Source organism: Mytilus trossulus, chromosome 1, assembly GCF_036588685.1.
Source record: "Mytilus trossulus isolate FHL-02 chromosome 1, PNRI_Mtr1.1.1.hap1, whole genome shotgun sequence".
Classification (NCBI taxonomy): domain Eukaryota; kingdom Metazoa; phylum Mollusca; class Bivalvia; order Mytilida; family Mytilidae; genus Mytilus; species Mytilus trossulus.
The window spans coordinates 19990974-20009765 of record NC_086373.1 but is presented as its reverse complement, the minus strand read 5'-3'; the positions used below and the strand labels follow the sequence as shown (position 1 = coordinate 20009765).

At 31.4% G+C, this 18792-nt stretch overlaps 1 long non-coding RNA gene across 1 annotated transcript; it reads right to left on the bottom strand.

Moving 5' to 3' along the window:
- Positions 1-5111: 5111 nt before the first annotated feature.
- On the bottom strand, positions 5112-16105 carry LOC134718054 (uncharacterized). Its single transcript, XR_010107373.1, has 4 exons — positions 15964-16105; positions 8029-8167; positions 6677-6726; positions 5112-5677 (listed from the first exon to the last, which is right to left on the bottom strand). It is a non-coding gene; the product is annotated as an uncharacterized LOC134718054 (long non-coding RNA).
- Positions 16106-18792: the final 2687 nt, after the last annotated feature.

Genomic DNA, 18792 nt, shown 5'->3' with positions numbered 1-18792 from the left:
ACTGAACATCAGGTACCTAATGAGGACAGGCGAATAACAAATGCAGCGGAATTATTTTTTTTGATAGGTACCAAGCTTAACCCTTAACTTAACAACAGTGTTACATCACAACATAGAAAGACTCACTATGAAATATGAATTAAAATGGGTTAACTTAATCAAAAGACATATAACCACAAACTTGAATGTATACACTGAACGAATGAGTTTGATATATGCCACAATGATAATACAAAATCATTATAATAAGGGATTATATGTTAAACAATTTCACATGGATAACCATAACCTTTATTGTAAAGGATCACTGTTGGGAGTTTACCGACTACAGGAGCTATATAGATACTTGGGTATAACTGAAATCTATCAATGTACATTTATACAGTAGGCAGTATGTGCTTGAATTCGAAAAACAACACCTACAATCCTTTGAGTACATTTGATATAATACAAATTGCAGGATAATGGTCAGAATTTGTACAGTAGGCAGTATGAGCTTGAATTCGAGAAACAACACCTATAATCCTTTGAGTACATTTGATATAATACAAATTGCAGGATTATGGTCATAATTTGTGAATCTGCACAAACTATCGTATCGTTTATGTTGGCACCACCCAAAAAACGTAAATCGTTAGTTCTTTATCTGTAATTTTATCTTCAAGTTGTCTTTGTGTTTACTTTTGTAGGACATGTATCTGCTCATTATATTACTCGTTGTAATTGTCACCATCTACTCTAAAACTCCTAACCGAAATGAAATAATCTTTTGGCATAATGTTAACTTTCTAATGGTGTAGTGCAATTTATATTGTAGTAGATTTTTGGGTCAGCATTGTATGTGGGTTCCATTACCGAAGCATGAACGTATTTTACAATTATAGGTTTATTTGAGAGATACACAGTGTTAAGGATTTGTATAGTGAGAAGGATTTTGCGGTTTATACACATTCTTGCCAATATTTATCCATAAATTCTGAAAACCCTTTATTACAATAAGTTATACCTTCTCATAATCTTAACCATCTTACCATATAATCTTTAAGCATCTCATTCTTTTATCAGATTTTTATAGCGTATACTTTATGCACTTGGAGAAACACTTATATTCCCATGAAAAGCCTGAAATTAACAGATACGCAAGCTCAAAATATAATTGTAGTTATCTTTAAGGTAAATTCGTTTTGGCATGACTTATATCTCAATTATTATATAAATTAGGTTAAATCTTAAGTAGTTAATATACAGTTACACGAACGGCTGTTCTCTCAGTCGTATTGATTTAAATCAAGAAAGGATTTGTCTTCAGAATAACCGATATTGCTTCAATTTAATACGCCGTTTCAGACTGTGTTCCTTTTTTGAATAGCAGGTACACTTGTTCCAAGTTGGGGAGTAATTTTTAATCAATTATGCGACAGTTATATCAGTTGTCTATATAGTACTTAACCCTTTTTCACCATGGTATTGAAAAAGTCCAACATTATAGGTGTAAATCATATGTTAGCTGGTGTTCGCACATCAAACTTCAAGATCATTTAAGATCGACAGGTTATAGTTTTTAAAGTATCATCATTCATCGAAACATTTAACAGAGTGTTGTAAGCAATTAAGATATTTTCTTCATTCCATTGTAAAATATGTTATAAATCTGAACATCGGACAGACGCTAAATTGATTTTTAGTCAAACAAATGTGTTAATGCTATACCTCCATTTCTATGATTACTGATAGAATAACTGAATGCAAACAAACAGAAAAATATATTGAAAACTTCTTCAAATCTTGTATCTTGTATGTTTTAACAAATAACAAAGTTTATTCATATATTTTTTTTAAAGTTTATTCACATGTATCATGACAAATGTACACGTATCAAGTTCAACTTCTAACTAATTTTACTACTGACTTCTGTGCGTGAAAGATTCGTCGCTGGGCGTTGACCATTTATTCTAAAAACAGTTGTTGGCATGACACGTATTGAAAATGCCTGTACCAAGTCAGGAATATGGCAGTTCTTGTCCATTCGTTTTTGATGCGTTTTGTTATTTGATTTTGCCATGTGATTATGGACTTTACTAATTGATTTTCCTCTGAGTTCAGTATTTTTGTGATTTTACTTTTTATGTTCTTCTCATATATGTTATGATGGTATGATACTAAACCCCTTACGGGAAGGATTGTGCCTGATGTTCATATGATGAAATCATAATCATTCAGTCAGTTTAATCGAAGTCTGGAACTGGGATGTCAGTTAACTGCTAGTAGTCTGTGGTTATTTATGTATTATTGTCATTTTGTTTATTTTCTTTGGTTACATCTTCTGACATCAGACTCGGACTTCTCTTGAACTGAATTTTAATGTGCGTATTGTTATGCGTTTACTTTTCTACATTGGTTACAGATATAGGGGAGGGTTGAGATCTCACAAACATGTTTAATCCCGCCGCATTTTTGCGCCTGTCCCAAGTCAGGAGCGTCTGACCTTTGTTAGTCTTGTATTACTAGTATTTTAATTTTAGTTTCTTGTGTACGATTTGGAAATTAGTATGGCGTTCATTATCACTGGACTAGTATACATTTGTTTAGGGGCCAGCTGAAGGACGCCTCCAGGTGCTGGAATTTCTCGCTACATTGAAGACCTGTTGGTGACCTTCTGGTGTTGTTTTTTATTTTGTCGGGTTGTTGTCTCTTTGACACATTCCCCATTTCCATTCTCAATTTTATGCAACAGGAATCAATCAATATATATACCATAAAAAAAATCAAGTACTCAGAAAACGTGGAAAAGTTGTTCCAGCGAATGATTTAGTAACAAACAAATATGGTAGTCGGAAGAGGTAATACTTAATTAAATTCCATAAGAGTGAAATTATCTTCATTCAATAGCAAGTTACCTCTGTTAAGTAATTTTATATCACAACCAGATCTCAGCTTAAATCATGCCTTGAACATTCAACGATCCGTGTATATGAGAGAGTCGACAATTTGCTTAAATAAAATGACTATCTTCAGTTAAAAACCAAATCCTCTAGATATTTGCGGCTTCTGGTTGGTACTCCACAACATATATATTTTTTTTATCTTTTTATCTTCATCTCTATTATTAACAAATATCAGTCTTTTTCAATAATTCTAAACCACCCACGGAGAAAGATATGTTTAGTGAAGATTTTTGGTGTGGTTTGTGTTGCTAAGTCTTTAGGTTTTTTATGTTTTTTTTAAACTGTTGTTTGTGTTTGTGATTTGGTCTTTTTCTTTTTTATCTCTGGCGTTGTCCCTTTATTTTCTACTTCTCAGTTTGTAAGTCCCTTTGGTATCGATCGCCTCTCTTAAGCTTAACTTCTGCGAGGTTTTGAATAACTGCATCTGCTGTATGTTCCCTTCAAATCGATTGATAGTTGTGACTTTTTGAATCGCTATACTACTTTTTCAATCAAATGGTAGAAGTATGTTTTTTTATAAATAGCCATTTATTATCAGCAACTAATAATAGCATGTCCTCTTCGGTCAGGAAAATGATGAATACGGCATATATACGTGTAAAGAACTATGACGAAATCATCTTAGCTTTATATTTTCTCCATAAAACTGTATATTAATGTTCGGCAAATAAGTTAAAATGCATGACTGTAGTTTTCGTATTTTTCGCCAGTGTCCATAGATTTGTTCGTGTGTTGTGAACAAAAGTGTATTATCAAGACATTTTCTTCATGAAAACTGTATATCAATGTTCGGCAAATAAAGTTAAAAACGCATGACTGTAGTTTTTTGTATTTTTTTCCAAATTACCCTTAGATTTGTTCGTGCACATGTGTTATGAACAAACGTGTATTATCAAAAGACAGCAAAGACCGTGTAGATTCCATTAACTACAAACAAGTTAAAAATATCTACCGGTACCTTTATGATTTTTTTGCTTTGAATAATTAAGACTTGATTTTCTCAATGCTAGTATGAAGAGATCAACTCTTTCGACTAATGTCTTTCTGGATTAGATATTTCACCTTATAATAAATTTCCAAGTATTACCCAAATCATGAAATAACGTCTTTTGAGTAACAAACAAGTTTTAACTAATTAACTGTGTAAATTCTTCAATGGTTTCAGTACATACAAATATACAAAAAAATACTGAGAACCACGGCTGATACAAACTGGTTCCTAGAATTCGGAACAATACCAACTGCCTATATCTCATAACCATAAACAAAACATATACAGACTGTATATGGGATTCACAGACAATAAAAAGACTAGATGTATCTTACAACCACAGAAATACAAAGACTGTTTTAAAAACCACAGACTATTTACATTCAGATAACTTTAAAGAACCAAAGACAATACATTCACGTACCTAACAATTAGACAATACTTAAGAATACATGCAGCGCTATAAAACCAGGTTAAATCCACCATTTTCTGCATTTGAGAATGCAGGTACGACATCAGGAATATAACCGTTGTTGTTTATTCATTTGATGTATTTCATCATTTGATTTTGCCATTTGATTGCTTTCCTTTTTGAATTTTCTTCGGAGTTCAGTATTTATTTATTTCACCTCCTATGCATTATGTTTGATGTGTTTGAGCTTTTGATTTTGCCTTTGATCAGGGACGTTCCATTTCTGCTTTTCCTAGGAGCTCTGTAATTTTTTATTTTACTTCATACAAATCAAGCATATTCTTTTTGCTCTGCATGTTCTTTTTTTGTGTCAGGGAAGAATACCCATATCATGTGTTATTCTAATACATGAAGAAAATCTTGAAGTAATCTTTCAATTAAACATTGTTTCACACATGCTTAGGACTTAAAAACTTGAAATGTGGTATGATTATCAAGAAGATAACTATCCAATGGAGACTTTCAACAATGGCAAAACACATACCATATTGTATAATGTAGTTCAAAAGGAGAAAACCAACCATGTCATTAGTGTAGACAACACATTCAGAAAGTGAGTAGGTTAAAATCAATCCAGTTTAGTCTGATGTATAATCATTCTGTAATTGCCAAAAGTGCATTTGATATAAAACATGTATAAGGCAATTTCCTATAAAAAATTTATTTCCAAGGGACATTACTCATGGTGAAATAGTGGATTTGAAATGAATTTCAATCTAACCCTAATACTTGCTAAGATAAACCTTCAATATAAATTTCGTAGCAATCCTATGAAAGATGTAGATTTGAAAAGGCTTTCCATGCAATTTTTCGTATAATTTATATTTCCAAGGGGAATAGCTCCTTCAATAATAATTGTTTGGCACTGAATATGACTCCCCTATAAAAGGAATACTAAACACTAACTTTCCTAGGAGCTACATTACGTTTAAGGGTTATCAAGTATAAAGGTATATTAAAACTGCTTCTGAATTTACTAGTTGTTACAGATACACATGTTAGAAAAAGGTTAAAAAAGATATGCATTTGTCACTTTACTAAGAGTATCCCATGTTACCAAAGAACCCCAAGCATGAGAAGGAGAATTGACATAAAGTATTTTTAAAAGAACATAATATAACAGGATTTTTTGTACATAACTCTTTAATACTAATTGAATATAACTAAAACACAAATCTAAGTGCAGTACAAATAATCTCCTCTGTTCTGTAAACATTCTTGCCTCTAATTCTTTCTTAATTGTGTGGCAGGCACTAAATCTTGTTTAACCTAAAACATAACAATATGGTTCAGTTGGATAAATAATTATTCAAAACAATACAAAATTTAAAAGCCCTAAAAATTTGTTATTTGTTTTCCATCTAAGGACAAATAGGAGTGTTTTATCCTTGCAATGGCAGAATCCCAAGACAATATCAAAATGTAAAACTTATAGAAATAAAATTCATTTGTGATACCAATCATTTAAATGAAAAGTTCAAATCATTTTTTTCTTGGGTAATTACTTTTCTTTGCTTTACAACTGTGATGATTAAAATATAATGTGTGGTGATAGACAACAATAGAGTGGTGAGAGACAAACATAGTGTGGTGATAGACAAACGTAGTGTGGTGATAGACAAAGATAGTGTGGTGATAGACAAACAGTGTGGTGATAGACAAACATAGTGTGGTGATAGACAAACATAGTGTGGTGATAGACAAACATAGTGTGGTGATAGACAATAGTGTGGTGATAAACAATAGTGTGGTGATAGACAAACATAATGTGGTGATAGATGTACACAGTGTGTTGATTGATTATGTGTGGCGGTAGATATATTATATGTGGTCATAATTATGTAATGTGTGGCAGTTGATACATAATATGTGGTGGTATATACATTATGTGTGTGCCAGCAGATGTATACTGTAGACAATGCTACAAGTGCAATAACACTGAAACAATATATTTATAAGGTTTACACATTTTGAATGTCACAATCATTGACCCACAGTTAGTATATCATATTTGCTACTTTTATTGAAAAGATACCTGACATGATATTTACATAAAATATTGCATGCCATGTTGGAGCGGTTATACTTTAAAAAACATTTCTTTTAAAATATTTCATTTCAACCAGGATTGTTTAATTGCTTATTAACTCTTTACATACATATGTATAATACTTTGCTACCTAACTCTTTACATACATATGTATAATACTTTGCTAATTAACTCTTAACATACATATGTATAATACTTTAAATTTCAATGAAGATTACCTTTTCCTTTTCTCCTATTTTCTATCTATCAAAAATCTTTTTTCACTTTTCTGAAGAAAAAAAATAATAACAATGATAGGTGTCACATTGAGTCATTTTAAGTTTAAAATCTAAATTAACATAAACAGATTTCTGTACAGAAACATGGATTATTATCGTACTCATATCCATTTTCAAGTTGGAATAAATAGGCATTTGAGAGATATACCCAGTGGTGTGAAAGACATAATGTATAAATTGAGGTGAAAATATTAACAGTGAACTGATAGATATTCTGAGTGAGGTGATACATATGAAATGAGCAATTGATTTACAAAGTGAGGTTATTGGTATTTCCAGTAAGGTGATATGGTATATTGTGTGGAGATATACATAGAGAATTTTGGGTAAATATAGAGAGAATGGAGATATATATAGAGAGTATGTGGTGATTGATATATGTAGTGAGGTGATTGATAAATAAAGTAAGGTGATAGGTGTTTATAATGTGGTCATAAACATAGAAACTGTGGGGATAGATATGGAAAGTATGGGAATATATATAGAGAGTGTGTGGTGATTGATATATAAAGTGAGGTGATTGAAAAATAAAGTAAGGTGATAGTTGTTTATTGTGTGGAAATATATACAGAGAGACTTTTGAGGCAGATAAAGAGAGTTGGGGATATATATATAGAGTATGGTGATTGATACATAAAGTGAGGTGATTGATAAATAAAGTAAGGTGATAGTTGTTTATTGTGTGGAAATATATACAGAGAGACTTTTGAGGCAGATATAGAGAGTTGGGGATATATATATAGAGTGTGGTGATTGATACATAAAGTGAGGTGATTGATAAATAATGTAAGGTAATCTAAGGTGTTTATTATGTGGAGATATACTGAGAGACTTTTGGGGTAGACATAGAGAGTATGGGGATATATATAGAGAGTGTGGTGATTGATATATAAAGTGAGGTGATTGATAAATAAAGTAAAGGGGAAGCTTTTGTATTATCCTGATATATACATAGAGACTATTATGATATATACATAATGACTGTTGGCATCTGAATGGAGAGTGTAGTGATAGATAATCATAGTATGGGGATAGCTATTGAGACTGTAGTGATAGATAATCATAGTATGGGTATAGCTATTGAGACTGTAGTGATAGATAATCATAGTATGGGGGTAGATATTGAGACTGTAGTGATAGATGGTCATAGTATTGGGGTACCTATTGAGACTGTTGGGATATATATATGGAGAGTGTGGTGATGAATGCAGCGACTGTAGCAATGGAGGAATATATAAACCACCACACTGTATATATCTTTTTTTGAGTATAATTTTATAAAAATACTTTACCATCACTATTGCTGAGTGCTGCTTGGTTGTTAATTATTCAACTATTCTTGTTATTTCATTTAAAATTAGATGTACCCATTTCCTTTCTTCCTTTTTCACTAATGACCTCTAAATCCCTGCAAAATGTTGTTTGGTATTTCTGTAAGAAGAACACAAATATAAATAATCAATTTGATAATTGCTACATGATAAGTATGCAAGCTTATACAAACATATCTCAGTGGACATTGCATATCTGCATATCTCCTTCCACTGTAAATTATACAATGACCAGTACATTTCTCTGACTTATAGGAGATACAACAAGTTATAGTATACAGTCTTGTGAAAAAAAGATAAAGAATGATGATAGATATAATCATTGTGTTACTATAAATATGATATGATGGTGATATATAGATATAGATAGGTGATAAGTGTGGACTGGGGTTATGTGTATATACAGTGAGGTAAAGGATCCACTGAATAGTATAAAGATATATTACAGTGTGATGATATATAAACCAAAGGATGATATATATATATATACATACTGTGTGGTGACATATATATCAATGGTGTTGTGATTGATTGATTTAAGCAGTGTATTTAGTTAAAAGATACATATGTGGAGGGGATACATATATAAAATATGGTGAAAAATTATCAACAGTGAGGTAAAAAAAATATTTTCAGGGATGTCATATATATATAAAATGAGGAAATAGATATATAAATTAAGGTGAAAGATATATTAAGTGAGGTGATAGATATATAAGGTGTGGTAATGTGTATAAGGTGTGGTGATGTATATATAATGTGTGGTGACAGATATAAAAAGTGAGGTGAAAATTTATATAAAGTGTGGAGACAGATATATAAAGTGGGGTGACATATATATATAAATTATGGTGACATATATATAAGGTTTGGTGATATAAAAAGTGTGGTGATAGATAAATAAAGTGTGGTGACAGATAAATAAGGTGTGGTGATAGATACATAAAGTCTGGTGACAGATATATAAGGTGTGGTGACAGATATATAAAGTGTAGTGACAGATAAATAAAGTGTGGTGATAGATATATAAAGTCTGGTGACAGATATATAAGGTGTGGTCACAGATATATAAAGTGTGGTGACAGATATATAAAGTGTGGTGACAGATATTTTAAATGTAGGGATAGATATTTAAAGTCTGGTGACAGATATATAAAGTGTAGTGATAGATATATAAAGTGAGGTGATAGATATATATATAGTAACGTGATGGATATATAATGTCTGGTGATGGATATATAAGGTGTGGTGACAGATATATATAGAATGGAGATAGATATAAAAAGTCTGGTGACAGATATATAAGGTGTTGTGATAGATATAAAAAGTATGGTGACAGTTATATAAGGTGTGGTGACAGATATATAAAGTATGGTGACAGATATATAAAGTCTGATGATGAATATGTTAAGTGTGGTGACAGATATATATAGTGAGGTGATTGATATATAAAGTCTGGTGACAGATATATACAGTAAGGTGATGGATATATAAAGTCTGGTGACAGATATATATAGTGAGGTGATTGATATATAAAGTGTGGTGATGGACATGTTAAGTGTGGTGACAGATATATTAAGTCTGGTGACAGACATATAAAGTGTGGTGATGGACATGTTAAGTGTGGTGACAGATATATTAAGTCTGGTGACAGACATATAAAGTGTGGAGATGGATATATATAGTGAGGTTATTGATATATAAAGTGTGGTGATGGATATGTTAAGTGTATTGACAAAAATATAAAGTCTGGTGACAGATATATAAAGTATGGTGGCAGATATATATAGTGAGGTGATGGATATATAAAGTATGGTTACAGATATATAGTGAGGTGATGGATAAATAAAGTGTGGGATAGATTTATAGTCTTGTGACAGATATATAAAGAGTAGTGATAGATATATAAAGTGAGGTGATAGATATATATATAGTGAGGTGATGGATATATAAAGTGTGGTGATGGATATGTGAAGTGTAATGACAGATTTTTAAAGTATAGTGACAGATATATAAAGTATGGTGACAGATATATTTAGTGAGGTGATGGATATATAAAGTGTGGTGACATATATATAAAGTATGGTGACAGATATATATAGTGAGATGATTGATTTATAAAGTGATCAGGTTATAGATATATATAGTGAGGTGATTGATATATAAAGTGTGGTGATGGATTTGTTAAGTGTATTGACAGAAATATTAAGTCTGGTGAAAGATATGTTAAGTATGGTGACAGATATATATAGTGAGGTGATGGATATATAAAGTATGGTGACAGATATATAGTGAGGTGATGGATATATAAAGTGTGGGATAGATTTATAGTCTTGTGACAGATATATAAAGAGTAGTGATAGATATATAAAGTGAGGTGATAGATATATATAGTGAGGTGATGGATATATAAAGTGTGATGATGGATATGTGAAGTGTAATGACAGATTTTTAAAGTATAGTGACAGATATATAAAGTATGGTGACAGATATATAAAGTGAGGTGAGAGATATATATATAGTAACGTGATGGATATATAATGTCTGGTGATGGATAAATAAGGTGTGGTGATAGATATATATAGAATGGTGATAGATATAAAAAGTCTGGTGACAGATATATAAGGTGTGGTGATAGATATAAAAAGTATGGTGACAGTTATATAAGGTGTGGTGACAGATATATAAAGTATGGTGACAGATATATAAAGTCTGATGATGAATATGTTAAGTGTGGTGACAGATATATATAGTGAGGTGATTGATATATAAAGTCTGGTGACAGATATATATAGTAAGTTGATGGATATATAAAGTCTGGTGACAGATATATATAGTGAGGTGATTGATATATAAAGTGTGATGATGGACATGTTAAGTGTGGTGACAGATATATTAAGTCAGGTGACAGACATATAAAGTGTGGTGATGGACATGTTTAATGTGGTGTCAGATATATTAAGTCTGGTGACAGACATATAAAGTGTGGAGATGGATATATATAGTGAGGTTATTGATATATAAAGTGTGGTGATGGATATGTTAAGTGTATTGACAAAAATATAAAGTCTGGTGACAGATATATAAAGTATGGTGGCAGATATATATAGTGAGGTGATGGATATATAAAGTATGGTGACAGATATATAGTGAGGTGATGGATATATAAAGTGTGGGATAGATTTATAGTCTTGTGACAGATATATAAAGAGTAGTGATAGATATATAAAGTGAGGTGATAGATATATATAGTGAGGTGATGGATATATAAAGTGTGGTGATGGATATGTGAAGTGTAATGACAGATTTTTAAAGTATAGTGACAGATATATAAAGTATGGTGACAGATATATATAGTGAGGTGATGGATATATAAAGTGTGGTGACATATATATAAAGTATGGTGACAGATATATATAGTGAGATGATTGATTTATAAAGTGATCAGGTTATAGATATATATAGTGAGGTGATTGATATATAAAGTGTGGTGATGGATTTGTTAAGTGTATTGACAGAAATATTAAGTCTGGTGAAAGATATGTTAAGTATGGTGACAGATATATAAAGTATAGTGACAGATATATAAAGTATGGTGACAGATATATAAAGTATGGTGACAGATATATATAGTGAGGTGATGGATATATAAAGTGTTATGACAGATATATAAAGTATAGTGACAGATATATAAAGTATGGTGACAGATATATAAAGTGAGGTGATAGATATATATAGTGAGGTGATCGATATATAAAGTGTGGTGATGGACATGTAAAGTGTAGTGACAGATATATAAAGACTAGTGACAGACATATAAAGTGTGGTGATTGATATATATAGTGATTTTCCCTCTGGTTTATATGATCCGTTCATCCTATATTGACTCTTAAAATTCAAGAGTTATCAAAAAATGAGGGTACTTTTTCTAAAAATGAGGGTACTGTTGATATGGCCTTCCAAGTACCGTTTTGAAACATAACATCACTGAAGAGACATTTATTGTCGAAAACCGGATCTGGTGTACTAAGGAAATATTGACACCATATGTTTGTGGCACAACATCTTGGCCACAAGTTAACAAATTTTTTTTCTGTTTAGTATTATATTTATATTAAGATCCATTTTGTTACATCATGTGATCAATTTTATTTGGCAATCGCCAATGGCAGTCAGCAGGGTTAAAGAACATCAGTTGTTCGACCTGTTAGTCAAATGCATTTTGTTTAAATATACTTTTTCACTGTTTTGGTCTTTTGGAAAATGTTGTTTGTGCTGTTTTTAGACCCTTCTACAACGAAATTTGTTTGACATGCACACCTATAAAAATTGTGGTTCTTATCCAACGCAATCATAGGTTTGAAGGTAGCTTTCAATTTAGACTCGTTTATATTTTTTGTTTGGGCATGTATCATATTTTCCCTCCGGTTTATATGATCCGTTCATCCTATATTGACTCTTAAAATTCAAGAGTTATTAAAAAAATTAGGGTATTTTTCTAAAAATGAGGGAACTGTTAAAATGGCCTTCCAAATACCGTTTCGATCCCCAACATCACTGAAGAGACATTTATTGTCGAAATCCGGATCTGGTGTACTAAAGAAATATTGACACCATATGTTTGTAGCACAACATCTTGGCCACAAGTTAACAAAAAAAATTTCTGTTTAGTATTAAATTTATATTAAGATCCATTTTGTTACATCTTGTGATCAATTTAATTTGACAATCGCCAATGGCAGTCAGCAGGGTAAAAGAACATCAGTTGTTCGACCTGTTAGTTAAATGCGTTTTGTTTAAATATACTTTTTCACTTTTTTGGTGTTTTTGTTTGTTGTTTGTGCTGTTTTTAGACCATTATACAACAAAATTTGTTTGACATACACACATATAAAAATTGCGGTTTGATAATGACAAAAATATAAAGTCTGGTGACAGATATATAAAGTATGGTGACAGATATATAGTGAGGTGATGGATATATAAAGTGTGGGGATAGATATATAAAGTCTGGTGACAGATATATAAAGTATAGTGATAGATATATAAAGTGAGGTGACAGTTATATATAGTGAGGTGACAGATATATAAAGTATGGTGACAGATATATAATGTATGGTGACAGATATATAAAGTATGGTGACAGATATATAAAGTATGGTGACAGATATATAAAGTATGGTGACAGATAAATAAAGTCTGGTGACAGATATATAAAGTATGTTGACAGATATATAAAGTATGGTGACAGATAAATAAAGTCTGGTGACAGATATATATAGTTTGATGACAGTTATATATAGTGAGGTGACAGATATATAAAGTGTGGTGAAGGATATACATAGTGAGGTGACAGATATATAAATAGATATAGGAAGATGTGGTGTGAGTGCCAATGAGACAGCTCTCCATCCAAATAACAATTTAAAAAGTAAACCATTATAGGTTAAAGTACAGCCTTCAACACGGAGCCTCGGCTCACACCGAACAACAAGCTATAAAGGGCCCCAAAATTACTAGTGTAAAACCATTCAAACGGGAAAACCAACGGACTAATCTATATAAACAAAACAAGAAAAGAGAAACACATATATATTACATAAACAAACGACAACTACTGTACATCAGATTCCTGACTTATGACAGGTGCAAACATTTGCAGCGAGATTAAACGTTTTAATGGATCCAAACCTTCTCCCTTTTTCTGAAACAATAGCATAACATCACAACATAGAAAAACACACGATAAAATATCAATTTGCAGACTTAACTCAATAAAAAAACGTATGATTACACAATGAATATATAAAGTATTGTGACAGATATATAAAGTATGGTGACAGATATATAAAGTATAGTGACAGATAAATAAAGTCTGGTGACATATATATATAAAGTATGGTGACAGATATATAGTGAGGTGATGAATATATAAAGTGTGGGGATAGATATATAGTCTGGTGACAGATATATAAAGAGAAGTGATAGATATATAAAGTGAGGTGATAGATATATATAGTGAGGTGATGGATATATAAAGTGTGGTGATGGATATGTTAAGTGTAATGACAGATATATAAAGTATGGTGACAGATATATAAAGTATGGTGACAGATAAATAAAGTCTGGTGACATATATATAAAGTATGGTGACAGATATATAGTGAGGTGATGAATATATAAAGTGTGGGGATAGATATATAGTCTGGTGACAGATATATAAAGAGTAGTGATAGATATATAAAGTGAGGTGATAGATATATATAGTGAGGTGATGGATATATAAAGTGTGGTGAAGGATATGTTAAGTGTAATGACAGATATATAAAGTATGGTGACAGATATATAAAGTATGGTGACAGATATATATAGTGAGGTGACATATATAATAAGTGTGGTGACATATATATAAAGTATGGTGGCAGATATATATAGTGAGGTGATTGATATATAAATAGATCAGGTGATAGATATATATAGCCAAGTGATTGATATATAAAGTGTGGTGATGGATATGTTAAGTGTATTGACAGAAATACTAAGTCTGGTGACAGATATATAAAGTATGGTGACAGAATATATATACAGCCTTTTACAGAGTGGTGATAAATACAGAATGGTGATAAATATATACAGCGGTTTTAAATATAAACATATGTTGATAGATTTATAGAGTGGTGATAAACATATAGCATGGTGATAGATATATACAGTGTTGTACAAAGTGGTGATTAATACAGAATGGTGATAAATATATAGCATGGTGATAGAGATATACAGTGTTGTACAAAGTGGTGATTGATACAGAATGGTGATTATTATACAGTGTGTTGATAGATTTTTAGTGTTGATAAATATACAGAGTGATGTTAGATATATTCAGTTTCGAGATTTTAATATATTGGTAATATATAGTGCAGTGATAAATAAAGTGAGGTGATAGATATTTATATTGGTGATATATATAAAAACAGTAGGATGATAGATATATACACTGGTGATAGATGTTTGTAATGGTGATATATATATACAATGGTGATATATGTTTACATTGGTGATAAAAAATAAATATTTTTTTTACTATGAAGATTTTTTTAACTCGTTTTATGGCATTCCCGACCTGATGATTATTTTCATTTAATCTAGGTGTGGTTAGTTTGATCTTAGTTGTTCATTGGTCAATATTTGATTATGACGTCAAATTTTCAGGCTATTATCTGAAATTCCCATTGTGACGACATGAAGACAGAGAAACAGATTTCACCACATAATCTTTTGCAATACGATATTTATCCACTCTAGACAGTGTCAAAATTAATTGATTTTGATATCACCTAAAGGAATGTGTACTTTTTTATAGTCATGCACCAAAAATTACTGTTATAAACGTCATTTGCCAATTTTTTCTAACGGTTATTTGTGATTTCCCGATTTCCCAGGGATTACAAGTATCACCCTCATACATGACCAGGGGTAGGAGGGGTCCTGATCCCTTAAACATGAAATCCCGAATTTAAATAAATTTAAATTCTGACATCCAGTACTAGTAATTCAAAAAAAGAATTCCTGTATCTCTTAATAGATCCCGAAACCCTGAGCCTAAAAACACCAGATCCTGGAGTCCTGATAAAGGCCCTATCCCCCCTCATACATGCACGATCCATAACAATATTTTTAAGACTTTCTTGACGCCGCAAGAAATCATTTGGTCACCTCCTATGCACACTGACATGATAAATACACATAAAAAGAATTTATTGTCGGACTCTTTTGAACCAAATCACATTTTTTAGTTGGAAAAGGAAAAGAAGGGGGGGGGGGGGTTAGCGTCCTTTCCTAGTTTTAAATGTTATTTTGCATTTAAAGTTCATTGCTACAATGCATTATTTTGCAAACCTTTCACATGTTTTTTTTTACGTTTTAGACGTTATGTGTGCTCTGAAGTACTGGGAAGAAAGCCACTTCAACAACTGAGCACGACGTGTATTTTCTTTCGCAGATAAATGTAAATAAAAGCGTACAAATCTATCTCCACATAGGAGATTTTTTTCAAAAAGTGAAAGTAGAAATTAACGGATCCGCCCAGTACCGGTCGCGCATGCGCACAAATACAAGGTTATAGTCCGGGTTACAATATCTATAACCTTGTATATTATATACCTCATTAATGAGTCTTTGTTTACTCATTGATTCTGATTGTTATTGCCGTTCTATGTTCTGAATATAGTTTTAAATAAAGCATTCGGCACCAGAGATATTCACATTGTGGTTTGAGGCTCACATTGTACAATGTCGATTTGTATAAAACCCAACAGTTTATACATATCTCACCACATTATAAACCTTAATAATGTTCATTTAGGAATTTCGACATTGCTTAAAACCAGTGGCCAATAAAATGTTGATATTTCGGGCAATGTATCAACATACAACAATTAATGACTCTTTCACTTCTTTCAACGCTACTGTTTTTTTATTGATGATAAAAGTGATTCAATAATAAACTCTTTTGCAATTGTTTTTATATAACCATTTGTAGTTTACGACAAAAATAGCAAATATTTTCATGTCGATAATTTTGTAAAATTTCGAATAAGTTTTTACTTCACATTTTCTTTTCTTTGTAAGAGACACAGTACGTGAAACACTGACAGTATTTTTGAGAAATTTTTTAAACTATCTCAGTACCAGGTCATGATGAAACTTTAAGGATCATTTCAGTTGTTTTCCAGTTTTTCTGTTATTTGATGTGTCTGAGAGTTTTTTTTGTTAATGAACTTTCAATCTTTTTTTTATGTAGTAATTTTATATTCAAGTTTTCAAAACGATTTTTAATCTTGATTTTTGGCAGCAACAGTAGACTCGATTTTATATGGACGAACTAATGACCCACTCTGACTTTTCCAGAAATATTGTCTTCAAGCGCCACTACATTTTTGATATTATTATTAATTGCTTTTAAATTATTTAAAACATTAATTCTGTAGGTATAAAGAACATCAGTTGTTCGACCTGTTAGTCAAATGCGTTTTGTTTAAATATACTTTTTCACTTTTTTGGTCTTTTGGAAAATGTTGTTTGTGTTGCAATTAGACCCTTCTACAACGAAATTTGTTTTGCATGCACACGTATAAAAATTGCGTTTTTTTATCCAACGCAATCATAGGTTTGAACATAATTTTCAATTTAGACTTGTTTATATTTTTTCGTTTGGGCTTGTATCATATTTTCCCTCCGGTTTATATGATCCGTTCATCCTATAATGACTCTTAAAATTCAAGAGTCTATCTAAAAATGAGGGTACATTTTATATGGCCTTCCAAATACCGTTTCGATCCCTAACATCACTGAAGAGACATTTATTGTCGAAATCCGGATCTGGAGTACCAAAAAAATATTGACACCTTATGTTTGTGGCATAACATCGTGGCCATAAGTGAATTGTTTTCTGTTTACTATTAAATTTATATTAAGATCCATTTTGTTACATCTTGTGATCAATTATATTCGACAATCGCCAATGGCAGTCAGCAGGATTAAAGAACATCAGTTGTTCGACCTTTTTCACTTTTTTGGTCTTTTGAAAAATGTTGTTTGCGCTGCGTCAGTGACAACTCTACAACAGATTTATCTTTTTAATAACTCAGTGTGTACAATACAATCACATGTGTATGTCCCTTTTGCTTTAATTTTTTTATTGAAGTACTTGATTCTCTTTTCTATTTCTGATAAATTCAAGGCATTTATCAAATCGAAATTATTGAAATAACGCATTTTTATCATATTGAAACTAAATTAATACAATTTATCATTCCATTAGGACAAAGAAGGTAAGCGCTACTTTTAAAAAGCATCACTGCAGTGTACCACTGGAGAGATATGAATTATTGTCAAAATGTGGTTATAAGCAATTTTAAAAAGTTACATAACATTATTTTTTGAACCAGCTAAAGTAAAAATAGAGAACGAACAACAAATGTTAAGAATATTGGTCCTTTTTTTGCAATACATAAGTAATTGGCCTTGCTATTTGTTCTAAAGTTAGGAAGTAGCAATTTTGAACAGATCTAGAATTTGTATAAAAAAGTTTTTTTTCAGGTTTCAGAGAGAAGCAAAACTAATGCTTTCTTCATTTACTTCTTCTCTGGTGTCTTTGCTTTCTTTGGTTTAGCTGCAGCCTTTGTCTTTTTGGGAGATTTTGTGGCTGCAGATTTGGCAGCAGGTTTCTTTGCTTTTGGTTAAGCTGCCTTTTTTGCTGCAGGTTTCTTTGCGGCAGTTTTTTTGATAGGTGCCTTTGGCTTTGCGGCTTCAGGTTTAACTACTTTCTTTGCTGGTTTCTTCTTTTAAATATACAGTATCGTGCAACTGATAAAATAAAGTTAACAAAACTGGCATTCAACACTGTAATGAGATCATTGAATATTGTTTGTATTGGTATAAATATTGATTTTGTTATCAGTAGATTAAAAGCTAACTAAATATTACTAATATGATATCTACAATCTGTCGATACCTGTAACTTGGCATTGCACAAGGTCATGTTTTTCGCTGGCTGTTTATGACGTCTTTATACTAAATCCATTGGATGTTGCATGTGTACGGATTGATAGTTTAGTCTTAGATGCATGATTTTTTTATTATTTGTTAGTGGCTTTGAACTAGCTGTCAGATAACTGCGAGTACTCTCAGATCTGTTCATTGTGTCTTTTTATGTCGGGATGTATA